The sequence below is a fragment of the Erinaceus europaeus genome, chromosome 9 (genome assembly GCF_950295315.1).
Source record: "Erinaceus europaeus chromosome 9, mEriEur2.1, whole genome shotgun sequence".
In the NCBI taxonomy this organism is placed as follows: Eukaryota; Metazoa; Chordata; class Mammalia; order Eulipotyphla; family Erinaceidae; genus Erinaceus; species Erinaceus europaeus.
In genome coordinates this window covers 125220227-125239523 of record NC_080170.1, presented here as the reverse complement: position 1 = coordinate 125239523, position 19297 = coordinate 125220227, and the positions used below count along the sequence as shown (strand labels likewise).

At 56.3% G+C, this 19297-nt stretch overlaps 1 long non-coding RNA gene across 1 annotated transcript; it reads right to left on the bottom strand.

The window, feature by feature from the left end:
- Nucleotides 1–14019: 14019 nt before the first annotated feature.
- Nucleotides 14020–16407, bottom strand: LOC132540271 (uncharacterized). The gene is made up of 3 exons (XR_009551477.1): nt 16305–16407; nt 15355–15494; nt 14020–14360 (listed from the first exon to the last, which is right to left on the bottom strand). It is a non-coding gene; the product is annotated as an uncharacterized LOC132540271 (long non-coding RNA).
- Between the last annotated feature and the right edge of the window lie 2890 nt (nt 16408–19297).

Genomic DNA, 19297 nt, shown 5'->3' with positions numbered 1-19297 from the left:
TCTTTTTTTCTTTTCTTTTTGTTTCCTTTCTTTCTTTTCCTTTCTTTTCCTTCCCCTTTCCTTTCTTTTATCTTTTCTTGTTCCTGTCATCACACCTCTAGACTCTGCCTAGGAGTGAAACCACCCACTAGCTGTCTGTCATCTCTTGACTTCCTCACTCAGCATCATCACCTCCAGCTCCATCTATCTTGTCCTAAAGGACACGGTATCATCTTTTTTGATGGCAGAGTAGTATTCCCTGGAGTCTATAGCCCATAGTTCCTTTATGCAGCCACCCGCTGACAGGCCGCGTCCACTCCGACTGCTGTGAGCACAGGCTTCGTGTGTCCTGTCTGATCCGGGCTCGAGGGTCCTTCCCGCCTGCGGCCTCTTGAGCTCACCCTTGGTGCCGCCTGCTGTGGACGCTTTCCTTCTCCTCTGTGACGGGGGGAGGGAGTGGCGGAGCAGAAGGGGCCCTCGGTGAGCATCGGGTACGGCTGTGGGACCCCCGTCTGTGTGCAGCTCCCACCCGCAGCCTCTCCCTGAGAGCCCAGCCCGTAGGCCAGGTAGCCAGGAAGCGCCGGAGGGGCCGGAGGGGCCAGTGTGACGCAGTGGAAGGTCATCAGATGAATAGCTATTGTCTCGGCTCTCAAGGACCTCATTGTCCACACGGGAGGAAGACAAATAAAAACAGCCCAGCACAAACACCCTGCTCAGGGAGCCGGGAAGCCGGGCGCCGGGCGGGGGCGCCTGCCCGCCCACCTCACAGGGCTGCTTGTGGTTGGACATTATTGTGCGTCTCAAACAGCAGGTTTGAAAGTCGCACTGAGTCTGGAGACTCTCAGACAGCTGGAAGGGGACCTGCCCTGTGACCCTGCAATTCCTCTCCTGGGATAGATCCTAAGGAATCCAACACACCCATCCAGAAAGATCTGTGTACACCTGTGTTCACAGCAGCACAATGTGTAACAGCCAAAACCTGGAGGCCACCCAGGTGTCCAACAACAGATGAGTGGCTGAGCAAGCTGTGGTCTAGATACACAAAGGAATACTACTCAGCTGTTAAAAATGGTGACTTCACCTTCCTCACCTCATCTTGGATGGAGCTTGCAGGAATCCTGTGATGTGAGATCAGCCAGAAAGAGGAGGATGAAGATGGGATGGTCTTCCTCATGGACATAAAGTTGAGAAATAAGAACAGAAGGGGACACACCAAGCAGGACTGGGGCTGAATTTGGTGTCTTGCATCAAAGTCAAAGACTCTGAGGTGGGAGGAGGGTTCAGGTCCTGGAACATGGTGGCGGAGCAGGGCCTGGTGGGGCTGCACTGTGTTGTGGACAACTGGGAGATGGGACACATGGACCAACGACTGTGTTTCACTGTCGACTGTAAACCATTAATCCTCCAAGAAAGAAAGAAAGAAAGAGAGAGAGAGAGAGAGAGAGAGAGAGAGAGAGAGAGAGAAAGAAAGAAAGAAAGAAAGAGGAAGGAAGATAGAAACAGGCTGGGGTTATGGATCCACCCGCCAACACCCATGTCCAGGGAGAAGCCATTCCAGAAGCCAGACCTCCCACCTTCTGCTCCCCATAAAGAAGTTGGGTCCAGACTCCCAGAGGGATCAAGAACAGGGAAGCTTCTGGTGGAGGGGAGGGGACGGGGAACTCTGGTGGTGGGAGCTGTGTGGGATTGTACCCCTCTTATCTTATAATCTTGTTAATCATTATTAAAGCACTAAGGAAAATAAAAAATAAAGCTATACAGATGAATAAAAATAAAGAACGTAATATGGATCTCACTCACAGGCAGAAGTTGAAAAACAAGATCAGAAGAGAAACACAAGCAGAACCTGAACTGGAGTTGGTGTATTGCACCAAAGTAAAAAACTCTGGGGTGGGTGGGTGGGGAGAATACAGGTTCACAAAGGATGACAGAGGACCTAGTGGGGGTTGTGTTGTTATGTGGAAAACTGACAAGTGTCATGTACAGACTATTGTACTGTCAACTTTAAAAACATTCATCCCCCAATAAAGAAATTAAAAAGTAAATAAGAAGAAAACGCTTGCACAGGGAGCTGTGGCTGAGGTCCCAGCAGGCAGAAACTAGCGTCTCTGGGACGAAATTTCGACACACGTGACAGCCTCCCACCAAGGCTGCAGCCTGGGTCGCCAGCAAGCAACCCGGCAGCAACGAACGCCTGACCCTCCGACAGATGGCTCCCTTCCCGGCAGCCGCCCGTCCTGTGCGGGTCCCTGTCCCTGAGGGTCTGGGCCTCAGTGGGAGAGGCCTCGAGAGCCGACTGCCTTGCGAGGGGCTGACGGTCTCTCCAGTGGAGTGCGTCTCGCCATTGCCAAAGCTCATCTCTGGGAGTCCCAGCACGGAGCCCGGGGACACGCCAGCCAGCTCCGGTGTGCCGTGCTGGAGCGGGCCGAGGACAGCACCCGACCGCCACAGGGGGACAAAAGCCAGAGGGCGGTGTCCGGTGGCCGCAGCCCCAGAGGAGCGGCTCCTGGGTGACTCCGGCACTTTGAGAGCGGCTGGCCTCCTGGTTTCTATCGGGGCGAGCATTTATCAGACGGAGAGAGAAGGAGCCGAGGCCGCGCCCGCACAGACAGGCCGGGGGCAGTCTCGGGGCCCGTGCCTGCAAGTCCCACGCTCTGCCCGCTGTGCACCTGCTGGTCTCAGAGACGCAGGCCGGGGGTCCCGGCAGAGGCCTGTGAAGGCAGCAGAGGGGTGACCACAGAGGCTCAGCCCTCTTTCTCTCACCCTCTTTCTTTCCCTGTCTCTCTCTCCCTTCCCTCCTTCCTCCCTTTTCATTTTTCTTGTCTGCCTCCAGGATTATCCCTGGGGCTTGGCGCTGCCGCCACAAGTCCACTGGCTCCTGGTGTCCATCTTTCCCTTTTTATTGGACATAAATCAGAGAGAAATTGAGAGCGGAGGGGGAGATGGAGAGGGAGACAGACGGACACCCGCAGCCCCGCTTGTGAAGCTTTCCCTGCAGGTGGGGAGCCGTGGGCTCGAACCCGGACATGTCGACGGCTGGGGGCGAGTGTCACAGCACTCCTGCATGTCACATGCTTGCCTTCTTTTGGTAATTTTTCCTTTTAATAAAATTGCTTTTGTTTATTCCCTGTGGGACAGAGGGAGAAAGTTTCATGAGAGAGAGAAGCTGGAGCTCTCACCAATATATTCTGACCTGGCTGGGACTCAGCCTCATCTGACACGATGAAAAACAACAACAAACAAAAACGTCAGCAACAACAAAAGTCCTGACATAGACGTCCTTGCTCCTCCCAACACAATGACCCCAGACCTCACCTGCTCTCGTCCTGTTCCCGAAACACTTTGTCCTGCTTCCCATCTTACCGCCTTTCAGTCACAAAATCACAGAGGCCGCCATGACGCCACCCTGACCCCCCTGCGCAGACGCCCGCCCCCATGTGTCCCGGAGCCTCCCCTCCCCAGAGCCCTGCCCCACTAGGGACAGAAAGACACAGGCTGGGGGTGTGGATCCACCTGCCGACACCCATGTCCAGCAGAGAAGCAGTGACAGAAGCCAGAGCTCCCCCCTTCTGCTCCCCATACAGACCCTGAGTCCAGGCTCCCAGAAGGACAAAGAGGGGTGGAGGGATGGGACACGGAGCTCTCGTGGTGGGAATTGCGCCCCTGTTATCCCACAATCTTGTCAACTATTATTAAATCACTAACAAAAATAGTTTAAAAATCCTCACACTGGGCAAAGAGATGGCTCATCTGGGGGAGGTGGGCCCTGGTCCTGTGCGTGTGACCAGCTTGGGGTGCGTCCCCTGCCACGCAGGGAGGGGCTGTGGGGTCTCCTCTCTGTCATGGGGTGGGGAGAGGTGTGGGGAGACAGCATCATGGCTCTGCACACAGACCCTCCCACCTGAGGCTCTGAGGCCCCAGGTTCCATCCCCAGCACTACCAGCAGCCAGAGCTCAGCAGGGCTCTGGGAAATAATAATAATAGTAATAATAATAATAATAATGGTTCTGCACACAGACTCCCCTGCCTGAGGCTCTGAGGCCCCAGGTTCCATCCCCAGCACCACCAGCAGCCAAGGCTCAGCAGGACTCTGGGAAATAATAATAATAATAATAATAATAATAATGGTTCTGCACACAGACTCCCCTGCCTGAGGCTCTGAGGGCCCAGGTTCCATCCCCAGCACCACCAGCAGCCAGGGCTCAGCAGGGCTCTGGGAAATAATAATAATAATAATAATAATAATAATAATAATAATAATAATGGTTCTGCACACAGACTCCCCTGCCTGAGGCTCTGAGGCCCCAGGTTCCATCCCCAGCACCACCAGCCGCCAGGCTGAGCAGGGCTCTGGGAATGAACAAACCAGCATATCCATGTGGGTGAGGTGGAGGGGGATGCCCTGCAGGGCAGGGGGCCTTGGAGAGGGTCCCAGCCCCCCCCCATTCCTGTTCCAGCTGCCCCGGGAAGACTGGGCGTCCTTTGTCCAGATGCTCCCCTGTGCGCAGCCCACTGGGGTGTCCACACGGCCGCCGTGCTTTGTCCCCAGGCCTGCCAGCCGCCTGCCACCAGCGGTTGCTTGTGCCTTTGCCCTTTGGCCGCTGGGGGCAGAGCCATCCTGGGGCAGCCTGTCCTGCCAGCAGAAGATGGTCGGGGAAGCTGCCAGGCCCAGCCCCCGCCTTGGAGGAGGGCACCTTTGGGTGCTGCGGGGAGGGGCAAGGGAGCAGATGGCTTTGTCACAGAGGCACCTGCTGTGACAACAGAGGGCGGGACAGAGAGCAGCTCAGGTTCCAGCCCCCACCTTGCCAACACCCCAGTTCCTGCCCCCTGGGGCCCCCACAGTGCCCCTGCTGCGGGGGGGGGGGAGCAGGGCGGGGAGGGGTGCTCCCTGGGTGCCAGGCCCCCTTCTTGCCGTGCCTCCCCCCCTGCTCCAGCCTCCCGCCTTTCCTGAAACCCCATGCTCTAGTAAACAGGGATTGTGGCCTCACTGCCACAAAGCTCGGCAGTCGGGCTGGGCACACAGCACAGGGGACCCTCCTGCCTGAGGCGCCGAGGCCCCCGGTTCAACCCCCAGCACCACCGTCAGCCAGAGCTCAGCAGGGCTCCAATCTCTGTCTCTCTCATTCAAGTGAAATAACATGTTAAAAGATGTCCACGGTAGCAAGCAAGCAGTGCTTTGCATGAACCATTCCGAGGGATGTAGAAATCACGCCCGCTCTGTGGAGGACACCCAGCAGCAGGCTTTGGAGGCAAACGCCAGGCCGACGGACTCCGTCTGGACAGAAGCAATGCCGCACCGTCCTGCAGGAGCCGCCAGCCCCGTCCTCTGAGCCTGCGGCCTGCTGGGCAGCGACCAGACCAGGAAGGGCCGAGCGGTGCCCTGCACCTCAGAAGCAGGGCTGGTTCTCCTCAGCCTCTGCTTCTGCAGCCTCCTCAGAACTGTGGGGACACAGGGCTGAGGGGACCGTAGACTCATGCTCGGTGCGGACACCCCCAGCTCTGCCCCACTCCACAGGCAGCCCAGAGGCCTGGCAGCACCTGACTGTCCCCTCAGGAGCAGGTTGTGAAGCCCCAAGTTTGTCCCCCAGAGGAGATAACAAGGGGCCCGCGTGTGGGGACCCCACCGTGATCCCGGGGCCCAGAGGCGGCGTACCCAGTTAAGCACACCAAGGACCCAGGTTTGAGCCCCGGCTCCCCAACTGCAGGGGAAGCTTCCCAGACTTGCGGGTGTCTGTCTGTCTCTCTCCCTCTCTGCCTCCTCCTCTCTCAATCTCTCTCTGTCCTATCAAAAATAAATAAATAAATGGCCTCCAGGAGCAGTGGACTCATAGTGCCATCTAATAATAAATTATTGTTTTGCCTCCAGCGATAACCCTGGCGGCAAAATAATAATAGCAATAACCTGAAATAGGAGTCAGGCCGGTGCTAAGTGGCTTGCCCGTTCTCAAGCTGTTTCCTGCGGTGGTCCGAGCCCTGACACGCCAGCCTCAGCTGGGGACACAGCCCGGCCTGAGCCCAGCTGCAGCCTGTCTCCTGCGGGAGCCGGGACAGAGCGCCCGCTGGGGCCAAACTCTTCAGCCGCTGTGCTTTTAGTTTTGTGTTTTGCTTCTTTTTATTTTAAGCCCCCCTCCCCATTTTTTTATACACTGGGTGACAAGACTGTGAGGTGACCGGGCCTAGTCCCACCCACACCCCCCAGCTCTGTGCCTCACCCTCCAACCTCCCAGAGTCACTGGCAGAGTTCTCGCAAGGCCTAGAGACGCTGTGCCGGCATCCACTTTGTGTCGGTTTGCAGTCCCTGTGAGTCGCCTCTCCAGATTCCAGCTGTGAGTGGAACCAGCTGGCAGCTGTCTGTCATCTTGACTGAATTTGCTAAGCACTGTCACCTCCGGTCCCATCCATCTGGTCCCAACGGACACAACACCATCTTTTTGATGGCAGAGTAACAGTCCACCGAGTCTACAGCCCATAGCTCCTGTAGCCAGGCGTCTGCCGTTGGGCATTCAGGCTGTGGAAGCTTTTCTGAAAAGTCAGGAGAGCCGCCGAGTAAACAACAACCCACCTGGTGTAGTGAAATGTGCGATGTCATCTGGAGCTGAGGTGCTGGCCGGCAGCCCGTGGGCACGGCAGCAGGCCGCCCCGGCTTCGGCTCCAAGGGCCTTGAGATCTGGCCAGGCAGTCGTCGCCCCTGGTCACGCCAGGCTCTTGGCAAGTCGGGCTTCTGCGCAGGGACACCGGCCGTGGGCAGATGGCAGGTGCCTGCCGTCCCTGCAGCCCGGGGTGGCCGCCCGCTGTCCCTGTGTCCAGCCCTGCTCGACGAGGGACCAGCCTCTTCACGGGGCACCGCCATCTGGCCCTTCTTTCTTCCTTCCTCCTTTCTTTCCTTCTCTTTAAAATATTTATTTACTTATTATTGGGTAGAGACAGAGAGAAATTGAGAGAGGGGGAGATAGAGAGGGAGAGAGACAGAGAGACACCCTCAGCCCTGCTTCACCACTCGTGAAGCTTCCCCCCTGCAGGTGGGAACTGGAGGCTCGAACCCGGGTCCTTGTGCCCTGTAATGTGTGTGTTTAACCAGGTGCGCCACTGCCAGGCCCCTCTTCCTCCCTCCTCCCTCCTCCCTCCTCCCTCCTCCCCCCTCCCCCCTCCCTCCTCCCTCCTCCCTCCTCCCTCCTTCCTCCTCCCTCCTTCCTCCTTCCTCGGGGGAGAGAGAGAGAGAGACCACACTGTAGGAGCTTCCTTCGGTGCAGTGGGGGATGGGCTCAAGCCGGGGTCCCACGCCTGGCAAAGCAGTTCGCCGCCCAGGTGAGCTCTGCTGCGGCTGTTAGTGTGAAGGCGACAAGCAGGCTCCTTGCGGTGGCGCTGAGGCATCTGCAGACCGGGAAGGCAGGGATCTGTTTCTGGCAGGCTCGGGACGCGTCCTCTGGAACCCTGCCTGGTGTGGGGTGGGGGCTTCTGTGTTCTTCTCGACTCAGTTTCGGTCGGTCGGCGGTCTTCACTTTTCTGTGGCTGACCCATTTCACGGCTGTCTTCAGCTTCTCTGGACGGGCTTGTTCAGACCTCACCCTGTGCCTTCTCCCTCCATCTCTGTGTGTCTGCGGCCCACTCCTGCTCCCCTGAACCAGTCACGATTCTCTCTCCCTCCCCGTGCTCCACGCCCCCTTCCTCTGCTCCGCCACCCTGCCACGGGCTTGTCTAGTTGCCTTGGTGTTTTTTTTTTATAGGGAGAATCCAATTTCTCATAATTCATCTGCCCTGCCTTGTGTTATGCGTGGTGCCCACACAGATTCTTTGGTTGAAATGTTCCTGCTCCCTCCCTCCCTCTCCCTCCCTCTCCCTCCCTCTCTCTCCCTCTCCCTCCCTCTCTCTCCCTCTCTCTCTCCCCCTGCAAAGTGCTTCAGCAGAGAAGCAGTAAGATAAACCACAGGGCACCATCAGCCCGGCCTTCAAGCATCCACTTAGCTGCAGGTGGGGGCGACGGGGACGGGGACGGGGACGGGGACGGGGACGGGGACGGGGACGGGGCTGGGAAGAGGGCTGAGTCCGGGCCTCAGAGGCTCCAGAACTGGGGTGACTGGAAGTCAGCTGTCACACATGCCCCAAACACACCATTTTCTTTTTGTTTTTTCTAGAGCTGGGACTTTGAACGAGGCCTCTTGAGAAAGAGAGAGAGAGAGAGGGAGAGGGAAAGACAGAGAGAGAGAAAGAGAGAGACCGGGACCGAGACCACAGAACCACAGCTCCTCCAATCCATTTCCCAGGAGGTGCCGGGGCTTGAACCTGGGTCACAGCACGTGGGAAGGCAGGCACCCCACCTGGCGAGCTATCTCTCTGGCCCGCCATGCCACATCCCTTCCTAACAGTTTAAAGACATTTTCCTACCTCTTGAAGGATCGTGTCAATCACATTCATGGAGGACTCCACCAGCTGCTGTCCCCCCATCTCTCTCTCTCTCCCTCTCTCCCTCTCATTATCTTTTTTAATTGCATAGAGACAGCCAGAAATCAAGAGGAAGGGAGAGGGAGAGGGAGAGAGACACCCGCAGCCCTGCTTCCCCACTCACAAAGCTTTCCTCCTGCAGGTGGGGACCGGGGGCTTAAACCCGGGTCCTTGCACAGTGTAATGTGCACCACCACCTGGTCCTGGGCTGGTCATTTCTTAGAAGCAAACCCTGGAGACAAGAGAAGCTTAGCTCCGGGAGAAAGATCACAGTCTCGTGGCCATTCCCAGAGCTGGGCTGGGCTGTAATGGCAGCTCGGCTGGGAGACAGAGACGCCGGCCTCCAGGGAGCGTGTGTGCTTGGTGTCCTGTGGCTCAGTGGGGCTGAGGGTCAGGGTGATGGGCACGTCTGGGTGCCACCGAGATGCTTCGCTGGAGGAAGATCCTGTGTCTGGAATGTCCCGATTTCATTTGAGATGAAATGAACACGTGGCCCGGGAGGGGGCGCAGTGGATAAGGCACTGGACTCTCAAGCAGGAGGCCCCGAGTTCAATCCCTGGCAGCACATGGGCCAGAGTGATGTCTGGTTCTTTCTCTCTCTCTTTTTTTTTCCCCTTTTGTTGCCCTTGCTGTTTTATTATTGTTGTAGTTATTATTATTGTTATTCATGTCATTGTTGTCGGATAGGACAGAGAGAAATGGAGAGAGGAGGGGAAGACAGAGAGGAGGAGAGAAAGACAGACACCTGCAGCCCTGCTTCACCGCCTGTGAAGCGACTCCCCTGCAGGTGGGGAGCCAGGAGCTCAGCTGGTCCTTGCGCTTTGTGCCACCTGTGCTTAACCTGCTGCGCTACCGTCCGACTCCTTATCGTTATTGATGTCGTCATTGTTGGACAGGACAGAGAGAAATGGAGAGAGGAGGGGAAGACACAGAGGGGGAGAGAAAGACAGACACCTGCAGACCTGCTTCACCACCTGTGAAGCGACTCCCCTGCAGGTGGGGAGCTGGGGGCTCGAACCGGGATCCTCACGCCGGTCCTTGTGCTTTGCGCCACCTGCGCTTAACCCGCTGCGCTACAGCCCGACTCCCTCTGGTTCTTTCTCTTTCCTCTCATCCTTCTCATTAATAAATAAACAAAATCTTTTTGTTTTTTTAATTTTTTTATCTTTTTTTTTTTTTTACCTCCAGGGTTATCACTGGGGCTCAGTGCCAGGACTATGAATCCACTGCTCCTGGAGGCCATTTTTATTTTCCATTTTATTGGACAAGACAGAGAGAAATTGAGAAAGGAGGGGAGCTAGGGAAAGAAACAGAGACACACCTGCAGACCTGCTTCACTGCTTGTGAGGCGCCCTCCCTGCAGGTGGGGAACCGGGGACTTGAACCTGGGTCCTTGTGCTTCGTACTATGTGCACTTAGTCTGGTGTGCCACTCTCCAGCCCTTAATAAACAAAATCTTTAAAAATAAAATAAAATAAAATAAAAAGGCCTGTCTTACATGGCTTAGAGTTGCAGGATGCTGTTCTGGCGCTAGGACTGCTCCTCCGAGCCCAGGAGTCAGGGAGCTAGGCCCCAGCTCTCTCTCTCTCTCTCTTGATCTTTAAATTTTATTTATTTATTCATTCCCTTTTGTTGCCCTTGTTGTTTTATTATTGTTTTTGTTATTGATGTTGTCGTTGTTGGACAGGACAGAGAGACATGGAGAGAGGAGGGGAAGACAGAGAGGGGGAGAGACAGACAGACACCTGCAGACCTGCTTCACCGCCTGGGAAGCGACTCCCCTGCAGGTGGGGAGCTGGGGCTCCTTTCACCAGTCTTTGCGCTTTGCGCCACATGTGTTTAACATGCTGTGCCGTCGCCCGGCTCCCAGGACCTACCTCTCTCAGCACTGCCGATGCTTCAGCCCAAGATGCTCCTTCAGACACATTTCCATCTCTGCGCAGGGCGCATCGAATGAGAACCATCCATGTCCAGATTCTGCCCCGTCTGTGATCAGTGATTCTACTCGTGTGTGTGTCTTCTCTCTCCCCCTTTACCCGTGAGCTCCAGGAGCAGCCAAGCACCCTCCAAACAGTGCCCAGAAATGTCTTTCACGTCTCCCGGCACGCGGGAAATTCTGCCTTTCCACCAAGCCCACGAGGCGCAGGCAATTAAGTCCTTTGCCGCTTTGCTGGGCCGACACCTCGTAGCGGGGCCTTTGCTGCCTTGCGATATGGTCTGTCTGTGCCTGTGCCCCCAGCCAGCTATTCTCACAAACCTTGAAGAAACGAGGACAAAGACCACCCGGGGCCGGGCGGCGGCCGCGTGGGGGAGCTCCTCTGTCCCGGCAGGGATCTCACGGGGTCCACTCACCCCTCATGCCCTGGAGGAGGCCAGGGTCAGAGGCCCACTTCCAAAGTGCTCTGGATAGTGAGAAGGTCAACACTTCTTGGTTAACTGCACAGAGTCCTGAGCGCAAGGACCTACCTGCAGGGGGGAAGCTTCACGGGTGGTGAAGCAGGGCTGCAGGTGTGTCTCTGTCTCTCTCCCTCTCTGTCTCCCCTCCTCTCTCAGCCTTTATCCTGTCCAATAAAATGGAAAACATTACCACCAGCATAATGCTGGAGGCAAAACAAACAAAAAACTCAGTAACGGGAAAAAAAATTTAAAAAATGAATGAGGGGAGTCGGGCGGTAGTGCAGCAAGTTAAGCGCACATGGTGCAAAGCACAAGGACCAGTGAAGGATCCCGGTTCGAGCCCCCGGCTCCCCACAAGCAGTGAAGCAGGCCTGCAGGTGTCTGTCTTTCTCTCCCCCTCTCTGCCTTCCCCTCCTCTCTCCATTTCTCTCTGTCCTATCTAACATCAACAACATCAATAACAACAATAATAACTACAACAATAAAACAACAAGGACAACAAAAGGAAATAAATAAATATTAAAAAAATAAATCAATGAAATTAAATTAACAACTACTTGGGGGGGCAGGCGGTGGTGGTGGTGGCGCACCTGGTTAAGCGCACACGTCACAGGGTACCAAGACCCGGGTTCAAGCCCCGGCCCCCGCCTGCAGGGAGAAAGCTTCTCGAGTGGTGAAGCAGGGCTGCGGGTGTCTCTCTGTCTCCCTGTCTCCCCCTCCTCTCTCCATTTCTCTCTGTCCTGTCCAATAAAATGGAAGGAAATGGCCACCAGGAGCCATGGGTTCACAGTCCTGGCACCGAGCCCCAGCGACAACCCTGGAGGCGACCAAAGAAATGAAAACTAAAACTGAAGTACAAAAAAGGACCCCATTAACCCCCACTAAGAAAAAAAAACATTAAAAATAAATGAAATGAAATTAAAAAACTACTTGGGGCGGGTGGTGGCGCACCTGGTTGAGCACACATCACAGTGAACAAGGACCCGGGTTCAAGCCCCTGGTCCCCACCTGCAGGGGGGAAGCTTCACGAGTGGTGGAGCAGGGTGCAGGTGTCTCTCTGTCTCTCTCTTGATTTCTCTTTGTCTCTGTCCAATCAATAAGTGAATAAATGAGATATTTACTTGGGGCTTTTGTTGGGGTTTATAAAGATGGCAGGCTTGTCAGGGGCAGAAAAATCAGGCTGGGAAACAGTCCGGAGGAGGCTGGACACGGGCAGATCTGGGAGCCCTCGCAGGGCGCCAACGTTCAGCCGTGACGCCGGATCCAGGAGAGGACGAGACGGGGGCGGCCACAGACTAGAAGACGCAGCAGAGAGCCAGCCAGCCGACTCCGGGTGTCACTGGCTCAAGAGCCCCTCACCCCCAGGGTGCCTCTGCGTCCACATCCCGCCCTGTGCTGCAGCTGTGCCTGTCAGCTGCAGGTAACCACACAGGGGTCAGCGTCTCCCCACACAGTGCCTCCCTCCTCTCCCCTCCCTCAGCTCGCCGCCCTGCCCCCCACCCCAGGAGCTGGGGTCCCCCCACTGCTCAGGGCCGTCCTCTGAGTAGCTCGGGATCAGCGGCCGGGTGCTGAGGCCACACGAAACCAGGGGTCACAGGAGCGCCTGCGTCACCTGTGCAGGGGGTACCAAGCCAGGGCACCCAGGTGGAGTCAAGGCTCCCTCCTGACAGCACAGGGGTACAGGGCTGGGGGCCGAGCTCTGGCGTGGGGGGCTGCAGGCGGGCCGTGGAGCCACAGAAGGGACAAACATGGGCTTTGATGGTGGGCTAAAGCTCTGAGCCTCTGGGAAAATGCCCCAGGGCGGGGGCTGCCAGCACGCGGGTGACCCCTGCTCCCGGCTCTGTTCCCATGGAGCTGATGCTACTCGTCGGCCCAGAGACCCTGGGCCCAGTAGAGGCAGGGACTGGGCACTCCCAGGGCACCGGCAAGATTGGGTAGAGGGGGCCGGGCGGCGGCGCACCTGGTGGAGCATATGTCACGGTGCGCAAGGACCCTGGTTCAGGCCCCCACGCGCCATCTGCAGGGGGAAAGCTTCACAAGTAGTGAGGCAGGGCAGCAGGTGTCTCTGTCTCTCCCTCTCTGTCTCCTCTGCCCCTCTCAGTTCCTCTCTGTCCAACAAAGTGAATGTCCTCCAGGAGCAGAGGATTGGCAGTGCCAGCACGGAGCCCCAGCCGTAACCCTGGAGGCAATTTACAAAAGGCAGAAAAAGAGAGACTGGGTCAGGGCGGCTGCTCACGGGCGTCAGACACACGGGTGGCCCTAGATTCACTCCTCGGCACCAGATAGAAATAAACACGGGCCCGGGCTACGGCACGCCTGGCAGAGTGCGCACATCGCCCCGCACAGGACCTGGGTTCGAGCCCCGGCCCCCAGCGGTGGAGCAGTACTACAAGGGTCTCTCCTTCTCTCTGCCTCTCACGTCTGTCAAAAAAGAGAAGGAATGGCCACAGGGAGCGGTGGAGCCGTGCAGGCAGGGAGCCCCAGGTACAAGCCCGGCAGAGAGCGCAGAGCAGAGCCAATGCGCACCCCTCCCAGCGGGAGCTCCGCGAGCCTTAGGAGCGGGCCGGGGCCCCCTGTCCCTGTCCGAGAGGAGGCACCTTTCCTGGCTGCCCTGTGCGTGGAGCTGGCGGGTTCAGGGCACGGCAGTGCAGCCGCCTGTGTCCCACTCTGCCTGCAGGGCCTTCCCGGACCCTCGTGTGGCCCCCACGGACGCAGACCGTCAAAGCCACGGTGCCCACGCGGGGGCCTGGGGCATCTCGGGAGAGGACCAGCCCCCAGCCCTGCTCTGCCTCCGGACAGCCGCCTCCTCCAGGGTCCTCAAGTGCATAATGACCTTTTGGGCAGCCTTTTGGCTGAGCCCTGGGGTGTCCCAGCCCCTTGGTGGGACTGGGCTGTCTTGGTGAGCAGAGCTGAGGATGGCGGGTGTCCTTTTGACTTACACCCAGCTACAGCCCAGCACTAACACAGAGATGCAAGCAGAGCAGACAGTCTCTGTCTGTATGTCTGTACTATCTACCTTCATCTACTTATCCATCCATCTATCTATCTATCTATCTATCTATCTATCTATCTATCTATCTATCTTCAATATTCATCTTCCCAGAGCCCTGCTCAGCTCTGGCTTATGGTGGTGCTGGGGTCTGAATCCGGGACTTTGGAGCCTCAGGCAGGAGAGTCTCTTTGCAGAACCATCATGCTGTCTACTCACTGCCCAAAGATTTTATTGTTTTATTTTTTAATACTTTCCTTTGGAGCCTGAGGCAGGAGGGTCTGTTTGCAGAGCCCTGACACTGCCTCCCAGCCCCGTCTGGGTCTGTTTATCTGGAGCTATGTCCCCTCTCCGCCAGCAGTGCGTGCGTGTCCTGAGCTGCTTGTCTGTGGACGTCCCTCTGTCTCTGTTTAGAGTCCTCAGGAGCCCAGGTGCGTAGCTCAGCTGGTGGAGGGCAGGCCTGCATGCCCGGGGCTCCTGGCTCCTCCCCTGAGGTGTCACACGCAGCGGCGTGGCTCTGGCTCCTTCCAGCTCAGGTGCGACCTCTCTCCCTCATCTGGAGAGGACAAAGAGCCAGCACTCCATATAAGCGCCTTTCTGCAGAGGGCCAGGTGGTGGCTCACCCACCCAGCGGAGCTCACAGGTCACCAGGCACAAGGATCAGGGTTGGAGCCCTTCTCCCCACCTGCAGGGGGAGGCTTCACGAGTGGTGAGCAGGCCTGTGGGGGTCTCCCTGTCTCTCTTCCTCTCCCTCCCCCTTCCCCCCTCAATTTCTCTCTGTCCTGTCAAGTAAATAGAAAGAAAAACAAAGAGGAAAAAAATGACCTTTGGGAGTGGTGGAGTCCTAGTGACCCTGATGGGGACAGAATAGAGAGAGAGAGAGAGAGAGAGAGAGAAGAGAAGAGAAGAGAAGAGAAGAGAAGAGAAGAAAGCTTTCCGGCTTCCTATTGTAGGAGGCATATACCATGTCCCACAATTCCTCTGACTAGTCTGGGCACAGAGATCAGACATCATGCTGTCCCCCCCACACACTGGGGACAAGCCAGGACCCCACACCTGAACCCCGTGTTCCCCCCACACACTGGGGACATGACAGGACCCCACACTGAACCCCGTGTCCCCCACACACTGGGGACACGCCAGGACCCCACACTGAACCCCGTGTCCCCCACACACTGGGGACATGACAGGACCCCACACTGAACCCCTTGTCTCCCCACACACTGGGGACACGCCAGGACCCCACACCCGAACCCCGTGTCCCTCACACACACTGGGGACACGACAGGACCCCACACTGAACCCCGTGTCCCCCCACACACTGGGGACACGACAGGACCCTACACTGAACCCTGTGTCCCCCACACACTGGGGACACGCCAGGACCCCACACTGAACCCCGTGTCCCCCACACACTGGGGACATGCCAGCACCCTACACTGAACCCCGTGTCCCCCACACACTGGGGACATGCCAGGACCCCACACTGAACCCTGTGTCCCCCTCTGAGGAGCCTCCCAGCCCTAACACGACTTTCCCCCAGTCCTGACCGTGTGGGGTTTTCTGACTCCCGCCTTCGACCTTCTGGCACGCAGAGACTCCGGGTCCCTCTGGGCCCCAGGGACACGCCCAGCCTTCCTGGAAGAGCAGCCCGAGGGTCACGCTGCCTCCGCTTTCTCTCACGAGGTTCCTGGGGCGAGAAGACACCCCACCTCACGTGCTCGTCCTGAGGTTACTTCCGACCACCCCACAGTGGGGCGGCACCAGGAACGGCGGCCAGACAGCAGACAGCCCAGGCAGGGGCGAGGAGCCGGAATGAGGGCCAGGGAAGTCCACACATCACAATGCAAGGACCTGGGTTCAAACCCCTGGTCCCGGGGCCTAGGCGGTGGTGCACAGGGTAAGCACACATCGTCTGAGCACAAGGACCCACTCAGGGATCTGGGTTCGAGCCCCGGCTCCCCACCCGCAGGGGGGAAGCTTCACAGATGGTGAAGCAGGTCTGCAGGTGTCTGTCTTTCTCTATCTGTCTCTGTCTCCTCTCTCCATTTCTCTCTGTCCTGTCCAGAAAAAAACATTTTAAATGGCCTCCGGGAGCAGTGGATTCATAGTGCAGGCACCAAGCCCCAGCAGTAAACTTGGAGGCAAAAAAGAAAAAGAAGAGAAGAAAGCAACAGGGAGGCTTCACGGGTGGTGAAGCAGGGCTGCGGGTGTCTCTGTCTCTCTCCCTCTCTGTCTCCCCCTCCCTTCTCAATTCCTCTGTCTCTGTCCTAAATAAATAAACTGGGGGTACAGACAGACAAGGTGGGGTGACCTGGCGTCCCCCCAGGCCACCCGCAGGGCTCAGCAATGGTCTGGCGTCTGGTCACTGCAGCCCCTGTCTGCCCCCCACCCCCCCATGCTTTGGGTCATGAACCCTGTGGCTAGCAGCCCCCAGGGCGGCCGGCCGGTGCCCTGTCCCCCTCACGCTCACCCTGAGTCCTGAGCCGCACCCCCACACCTGCTCCTCACCCCCGGGTCCGGCACACCTCGGCCCCTCCCACGGCCGGGAATGGCCCCCGCACACTGCGTGCGAATCTGGGGTGAAGACGGGTCTGTCCTCCCTCCGGGCGACGTCCAGGGGACCCAGCAGAGAGCAGGACCGCAGGCAGCAAAGGCTGCTGGGAGTTTATTGGCACAAACAAGCTAAGAAGCGGTTGCCAAGAGAAGGGACAGGTGGACAGAAAAAGGAGCCATCTGCTCAGAGCTGAGAGATTCCACCGGGCAGGACGGCCGGGCAGGACGGCTCGAACACGCGGCTTTCTTATCGCTGGGACTCTACACTACAGATCCACCGCTCCTGGTGGCCATTTTCCCCTTATTTTCTTTTCATCCCATAGGACAGATAGAAATTAAGAGGGAGTCAGGCAGTAGCGCAGCAGGTTAAGCGCACGTGGCACAAAGTGTAGGGAGTGGCGTAAGGATCCCGGTGCGAGCCCCCGGCTCCCCACCTGCAGGGGAGTCACTTCCCAGGCGGTGAAGCAGGTCTGCAGGTGTCTGTCTTTCTCTCCCCCTCTCTGTCTTCCCCTCCTCTCTCCATTTCTCTCTGTCCTATCCAACAATGAACGACATCAACAATAACAATAATAACCACAAGGCTACAACAACAAGGGCAACAAAAGGGGAAAAAATGGCCTCCAGGAGCGGTGGATTCACGGTGCAGGCACCGAGCCCAGCAATAACCCTGGAGGGGAAAAAAAAAAAAAAAGAAAGATAACACATCATCTTTCACCATTAATCAGGACATCAGTAGGTTTCTTGTAGACATTTTATCTCAAAATGAGGAAGTTACCCTTTATCCCAATGTTTCTGATAGATTTTCCCCCCTTTTCTCAAGAACAGGAGTTGAGTTTTGTCAAGTGCTTCTGCTGAACCGCGGAGCACAGCCACGCGCCGTTCCTCCTCCGGTCGTCAGTGCGGACACTGCACACTGCGCTCGCCTGCTAGGCCGCTTCCATGCCTGGGCTGCACCACTGCCCTGTGCCATCCAGAAACGTGCAGCTGGGCTCTGCCGGCTAGCGTGCCGTCAGCATCTTCGCCTCTGTGTCTGGCGTGACCTCGGGCTGCTGTTTTCATTTTTAATGCTAGCTTTGCCTGTGATCTGGGTATTGGTGGGTGAATAAAATGAATCGGGAAGCATTTCTTCCTTTTGCAAATTGTGTGGGATTGGTGTTCATTACTGAATACTCGGAGGGATTATCCAGTGAAGCTGTCTGGGCCTGAAAGTTTCTTTAACTGGTGTTTTTAGATTATAAACTTCATGTCCGACATAGTCATGAGGGTACTTGAGTCTCCCGTTTTACATTCCGTGAGTCATGCAGATATTTTTAATGTAATCGAAACTTTTAATGAAGTTGTAGGGTCTGCGTGTGGAGTTTCGCCCTGGTCCTCCCTTGCTGTGAATTGCTCCTGACATTTCTCTCTTGTCCTTTGGGTGTCTTGAGACCTGTAACAACGCCCCTGTCCCTTGCCCAGTGTTGACCACTTGCATCTTCTCTGCTTCTTTGTCGGCCTTCAGAGGTTCGATCATTTGATTGATCTTTTCTAGGAATCAGCTTATATTTCACTGACTTTCTCTCTTGCTCTTGTTTACTTGTTTTTTCCTGATTTCAGGTTCGTGCGACTCGTCACTGCACTTCAGCCCCATCCTCCCCATGATCAGGTGGGGGTGTAGATGAGAGATGGGAGGTCTCTCCTCACTCACGACCCACCAGGCCTTGTGCTACCCCCTCTGCCATGCTGTTGCTGCATCCCCCAGATCTTGTTTTTGCTCTTTTTTTTTAGAATTTTTTTTTTTCCTCCAGGGTTATTGCCGGGCTCCGTGCCTGCACCATGAATCCGCCGCTCCTGGAGGCCATTTTTCCCCCTTTTGTTGCCCAAGTTGTTGCAGCCTCGTTGAGGTTATTATTGCCATAGTTGACGTTGCTTTGTTGTTGGATAGGACAGAGAGAAATGGAGAGAGGAGGGGAAGACAGAGAAGGGGAGAGACAGACAGACACCTGCAGACCTGCTTCACCGCCTGTGAAGCGACTCCCCTGCAGGTGGGGAGCCGGGGGCTCGAACCGGGATCCTTACGCCGGTCCCTGTGTTTTGCGCCACGTGCGCTTAACCCACTGCGCCACCGCCCGACCCCCTTTTTTTTTTAGAATTTTTATATTTATTTATTTTCCCTTTTGTTGCCCTTGTTGTTTTTTATTGTTGTGGTGGTTATTGTCATTGTTGTTATTGATGTCATCTTGTTGGACAGGACAGAGAGAAATGGAGAGAGGAGGGGAAGACTGTTGGTATGCTTTTAAAAACCCCTTCTGTTTCATTTGGTTTAAATCCCCCCTGCTTAACACTATTCTATTTACATAACCACTTCATTCTATTTACATAACCGTTGTTAACAAGCACCACCCTCCCTCCAGGGCATTGGTTCAATCCCCACTGGTTCATGATATGTTTTTGTTCTGCCCCCTCTCCTTGTCACACTCTGATTTTCACCAGTCACTTTTCTCTCCACCCTCTCTATGTCACATCCTGTTCACGCCCTACTTGGGAAGTATATATAAAGATAGCATTGTTTGTTTTAGTTTTAGTTTAGCTTAGCTCAGCTTAGATTGTGCTGCGTCCTGCATGAATAAAGAGATACTGCCTACAGCTCAACCATGAGTCCCTGGTCGTCTGTTACCCGCCCGTGAAGCCAGCCCGGCGAAAACAACAGAAGACAGAGAGGAGGAGAGAAAGACAGACACCTGCAGACCTGCTTCACCGCCTGTGAAGCGACTCCCCTGCAGGTGGGGAGCCGGGGGCTCGAACCGGGATCCTTACTCCGGTCCTTGTGCTTTGTGTCACATCCGCTTAACCTGCTGCGCGAGTGCCCGACTCCCTTATTTTTGTTCTTTCACTTTAATGGAGCTGATGTTATTTTATGTTGTGCTTGAGACTTCCTGTTGGACTCATGAACTACTT